Consider the following 5766-nt stretch of genomic DNA (forward strand, 5'->3'; position numbering starts at 1 on the left):
AGGCGAGCGGGTCTTAGGTTTCCACGCAAGGGCAGCCCTGCTCAGCGCAGACCCTCTGAAACGAATGGGCCTTCATGCAGGATGACATTGCATTAGCCCTTTGTCACTCGCCGGCTCCTCTGCCAATCCCAAGTGTGCACTTCCCATGGATCGGGACTGGGGCTTCCTTGCGAGTAAGGGTGCCTCGGTTTCGGCTGGCCCCGCAGGCCGCCATCTTTGGCTCTTGCTTGCTTGGGACCAAGTTCTTTTGAACTTCTTTGGACCAGCAAAGCTGCAACCTCCAGCCGGAAGGCTGCGAACTTCGTGCGTTTGGCAGGGAGGCAGCACCGCGGCAAACGCGCGCAGGGTTGCTCCTCCTGCCACGCGAATCCCACATCAAGGAGGCTGCAGGAGAAACAGGAGCAAAAACCGGCCTTCCACCGGGGCTCGGGTCTGGTAAAGGCGGCCCTCTGCAGAGCCAAACTCCCCAACCGGAGTGGCGCGCGATTAAGGCACGATGTTTACTTACAGGTAAGTCTTGCTGTGCTCAGTAGGCCTCCCTCCCCAGTAAGTGCGTTGCAGCCGCAGACCGAGCCCCTTCGATTGCTAGAGGAGGACGCGCCGTTTCCTGTTGATTTCTGCAGGCCTGAGATGAAGTGCTGGATCAGGGCGGAATCCAGGCCCGGAGTCGGCGGGCCAGTCCCCTCCCCAAGCGGGCAATTGACAGCTTGTCTTTACAGCTGCCTAGCCCTGTCTTATCCCAGTCAACTAAGCCTCCTTCCCCCAGCGGGGGTTCCTCTGGTCCTGTTCGACCACCTCCCCTAGTCCTGCAGCAGCATGGGAGGGCTCCTGTCTGGGGAAGGCAAGGAACCCCTTCTCCCCACAGAGACTCCTTGCCTGAGCAGCTGGCGAAGGGCACAGTAGTGGCACCAGCATGCAGAGGAGGGAGGCCTGCAGCCTCACGCTCTGCATGGGGTGATCCAGTGCAGAAGAGCTTCCTTCTTGCTCCAGCTAAAACGCGATCCTTTCCCCATGGATACAGTTTGAAGCTCCCTGGGTGACTCTGGGTCAGTCCCTGACTCTCAGCAGGGTTGCTGTGAAGATGGAGAGGAGGAGGGTTCTGTAAGCCGCCTTGAAGGGAAAATGCACATAATGAAAAAAGATGACATTCACAGGGTGAATCAGCTCCCTGCCACATGACAGAATTTAACTACCCATCAGGTGCAGAAGTGTGGTTACAGCCATCTTCCCCTGCCTCCGACCCAAGTCGCAGCTCTTTCAACGGAATTTCTGGCCCCCTCCCCTGCTGGAACTTCACCATGGTGTCTACAGGACTGCTGTGCCAACTCAGTTGGATCTCAGTTTAATCCTAACCATGTTTCCTAGAGTGGATCCCACTGGGTTCGGTGATACCTACACCCCTGAGTCCAACCATCTCTGCAGACTTTCGTTCCAAAATTTGACCTCGATTTTCGAGGCAACCTTGGGTAAGTTCCTCAGTGTTACAGTGTGAAATGGGTATACAGGTGGGTATACAGGTGCCCTCGGGCTGCAGAGAGGAGAGGGGCAGGGAAGAAATGCTATAACAAAAGTGCTGACCAAATTTTTAGTTCCACTGATTTGCAGCCCTTGCTTAAGCTGCTCATTCCAGTAGCTCTGAGTAGGCGCTGCCCAGGACTGCGATCTAAAGAGAAAGTGTCCAAGACTCAGAGGAGATCCGTAGCAGTGGCTGCCCCTGGTTTGGACCCGGACTTGGCCACTCTCAGTACCGGCCCCCGAAATGAGCAGGCCACCGGGCAACCGGTTTATAAGACTGTACCTTGGGGAGGTCTCCTGGTCTAAAGGCAAAGGCAGCACGTCTCCGTGGAAAGTCCTTTCCTCTCTACGAAGGGCGGATACAGACGATCCTAATTCGCCACTGTGTGCACGGGACCGTTTGGCACCCTTCCGGGAGTAAGACCCATTCAGCTCCCAGTGTTAAACCTGAGCAGGCCCAGGATTGCCCTGTATGAGTACGTGACTTTGCTTGGATCGGGCCCAGGCCTCCCCAGTGGCCACCCTGCCCCGCCTGGTCCATAAGCCGACCCCGAGTTTATAGCCTAAATCGCGCTGCCTCTCATTCCCTGCACGAAGAAAGAGAAAACCTTGCCGAGGCCGGGCTTAGCCGCGGGGGCCCTGCGATTCCGCCGCGGCCCCTGGGATAGCCGGAGCCGCCCGCACGATCTCCAGCGAGGATGGGGACTGAGAGGGCGCAGGAGCGCTGCGGAGGTGTTATGGCCACAGTGCTGTTCTCCAGAAATTCAGCGGGGCTAACCTCCAAGTAGGTAGGTCTAGGATCGCGCCGTAAACTGTATGATGAACACGGGCACGGGAGCAGCCCCGCCTCAGTCGGTACCCTCGGAAGGGATCCCCGCTGAGCCGAGCGGGTTTTGCCAGTGCCGCTCCGGCCGCAATCCTAGGAGAGATCCGCTCTTCCACAACGCGCCGAGGAGGGCGCCTATGAGGAGGGCGCATCCTTCGGGATGGATCCGAATGCGCCCGTGCTTGGAGCCGGCGCAGTGCGACTCGTGCGGCCTGAGTCAGGCTACCCGAAGCCCATGGCATCAGTGATCAAGCCTGGGATCCCCGGATTTCTAGGGCACCCGTTCCAAGGCGCACCGCGATCCTGACGGACTCCTCCCCTGCTGGGAAGAACCCTCCAGGAAGAGCTCCCCTGCATGGTTCCCATGGAAGTGCTCGGAGAGGATCGGCGCAGCAGGCGGCCTACTCGGCGAGCTTGGCTCCGAAAAAGCCTTCGGGAGTCCCTTGAGCCCCGTGGCCCCGGGAGAGGCGAGGCACGCCCGCGCAACCAGCATGTCAGGCCCGGATCGCTCCCGCTGTCTTCCGGTGCCAGCCGGGGGGGGGGGTGCCCCCTCCCACACATCCCAGCTAGCGCGGCCGATGGCTGGGGACGATGGGTACTGAAGCGGGAAGCGCAGTCCAAGGAGGGGAGGCTTTTCCGGACTCCGCCTGAGTCCTTCCTTTCCACGCGCGCTCCCCACCGGATCAGCGCACGCGGAGGCTGCAAGGGGGCGAGGCTGGGAGTCAAGTCCCCGCTGGCCGAATGGGCGAGTAACGCCCCTCGCAAGCGCAGCCCCCTTTTACATGGGCTCCAATTGTCTTAGCGCTTACTCCTGCGTAAACCCTCCCAGTGGCCTTGTTCGTCTGTGGGAAAGCACTTGGCCGCTTCCTTTCAGGGCCCCCCACTTTCTTCAATGGCAACTTGGTTCTGGGGTGCATTGCCAAAGCGGCCAGCCTTAGAGGAGAAAGTTCTCGGTTCTTGGTGATGGCTAAAGGGCCATGGTGCAAGGAAGCCGCACTCAACCAAGGGCAGCTCCAGTGGACCTGAGAAGAAGCATAAATACTGCCTGTCCGCCTGGCTGGGCAGAGGTGGGAGGGGGAACTTATTCCTTAGTGACTGAGTTCGAGTCACTCAGCAAACTGTACTAAGCAGACTGGGCTGGGGAGAACGAGGAACGAACAAGCTCCTGGAAGAGATTTTAGCCAGAACCAGTTTTGGTACTAATTTCTATCTACTTTTTGATCCCACTGGTGCTGTGGCAGGGATTCTTGCAGCCTGATCCACACCGTGTTTATTCAGATCAAGCCCAGTAGGAGGTTTATTTAGGACTAAGGCTGTATGTTAGGCACTGGGAGGAAACACCACTGAAGGGAGAAAGCTTTAATGCTGAGTAAAAGCAGTTAAGCAGGTCTTCCTTCGTTTTTGCTGGGCAGCTCTGGGCAGGTAAAAGGAAGTACTTCTTCACACCATGCATAAGCTACAAAATTGGCTGCCGTGGGAAGTGGTGATGGCCACCAAATTAAATGGCTTTTGAAGGGAACTGGACAGATTCGTGAGAGAAGAGGGTATCCCTGGCTACCAGCCTTGCTGGCTATGTGCTACCTCCTTTCCCAAAGGAGGCATCCCTGCAAACCCCAGTTGCTGAGGAGCTTGGGCAGGAGGAGGTCTTGTCCTCATGCAGCCTGCAGGATCCTGTGGCTTGCAGCCATGTGCATGGAGTGGACCTTTGGCGTTTCTAATTGTCCTTACATTTTTTATGAGCAACTCATCAGTTGGGAAGAATTGCTCTTGCCTATTCAGACAATTCAGTGACACCCGCTGGTGTTGGATGTAGTCAAAGAAGGAGTCAGTAGCACAGAAACCTGGACTCATTTGCTTGCTAATAAAACAAAATAAGAACATAATAGCCAAGTTGGATCAGATGAAGGGTTCCACTAGTCCAGCGTTCTGACCAACCACAGAAGCCGACCAACCACCAGTGGAAAGCCCACGAGTTGGACATGAGCGCAAAGGCACTCCCTCACCCATGCTCCACAGCGACTGGCATACAGAGTTGTACTCCTGAGACTGGAGTAGCATATAGCCATCAGGAATGGGAGCCACTGATAACCTTTTCCTCCATGAATTCGTCCAGTCCCCCTTTGAAGTCCACCAAAGGGATGGTCTTCACCACATCCTATGTGACTTTCATAGTTTAACTACACTCTGGGTGAAGATGTACTTCCTCTGTATCTGTTCCAAATTGCCCGTCTGTCGGCTTCATGGACTAATCCCGGGTGCAGCTGTTATGGCAGGGTGGATGCAAAAGTAAAGCGTGTCTGTAGCCCATGAACGTTTTTTAACTATCCCCAGGATGCTTTTGCATATTTGCTGCCGTGTTGTGTGTATCGACTGGTGTCCCTTTCTCCCAGCAGCCTTTGCACAGGCATGCACAGTCCTAGGATGCAACCCTATGCATCTCTAGCCAGCTTGCAGAATCCTGCAACTCCCAGTGTTCCCTACATAGCATATGGGGCTGGCTGGGGAATGCTAGGAGTTGCAGCACTCCGGATCAGTCTAAGCATGCATAAGGTTGTGCCATTAAATACCTATACAAGACTGAAGCAGAACAGACTGCTCCGTATGAAGCAGAACAGATCTACAGACAGGTTGACTGAGTATGCAGAGGACAGAACAGCCCAGGATCACTTCGGACAGGATGAGTCACATTTTGAATGTTGAATTAAATAGTCCCCGCAAGAAGCAAATGGACTGTTAGGGGCTCAGTATGCATTGTAAAGCAGACTTTGCAGAGCAACATTATCCAGCTGAAGAATACTTGGAAGAGAAACCCAGAAGGTTTGTATATGAGAACTTGAGTGGCCTTCAGTTCTGGTACTCCGGAATTCCTGGGCTCAGAATTCTTCCTTTCCTCACTTCAGTGTTCTACTTTGTTCTGCCACAAGTGTTGACCAGACTTCAAGCTCAAAGAATAAGCACCACCAAAATTCAATATTCACGCATTTTACCAGTGTCTTTCCACTTGAGTGGTAGAGACAGGCAGTTTGATCTCACAATGCTGCATTGCATTCACTCAGGCTGGATCTTGGACAGCGAGTTGCAGCCTTATGTTGGAACTGAACTAATTAGAGAACCAATTTCTCCACCCCCAATTAGGGAAAGTTATGAGGACCTGCAGGTATGGAAGGGATGGGCAAACAGTCCACTCATCTGTCATCCAGCCCCAGATACTTTTACATTTCCCCCCATGAAACTCAAGTAGAAAGCAGAACCATTCAGTTTTGAGTGCAACAGCAACTGCAGAATGATTGATCTGCTTTTCTTGGATCAGGATTTAAAAAAGCATGCCTTCTCTTGTCTGCACTGCAATTTTATTTCTCTCTTGGCTGCTTCTCTCTCTCTCTCTCTCTCTCTCTCTCTCTCTCTCTCTCTCTCTCTCTCTCTCA

This window comes from Varanus komodoensis, unplaced genomic scaffold, assembly GCF_004798865.1.
Source record: "Varanus komodoensis strain SLA01 unplaced genomic scaffold, ASM479886v1 scaffold24, whole genome shotgun sequence".
In the NCBI taxonomy this organism is placed as follows: Eukaryota; Metazoa; Chordata; class Lepidosauria; order Squamata; family Varanidae; genus Varanus; species Varanus komodoensis.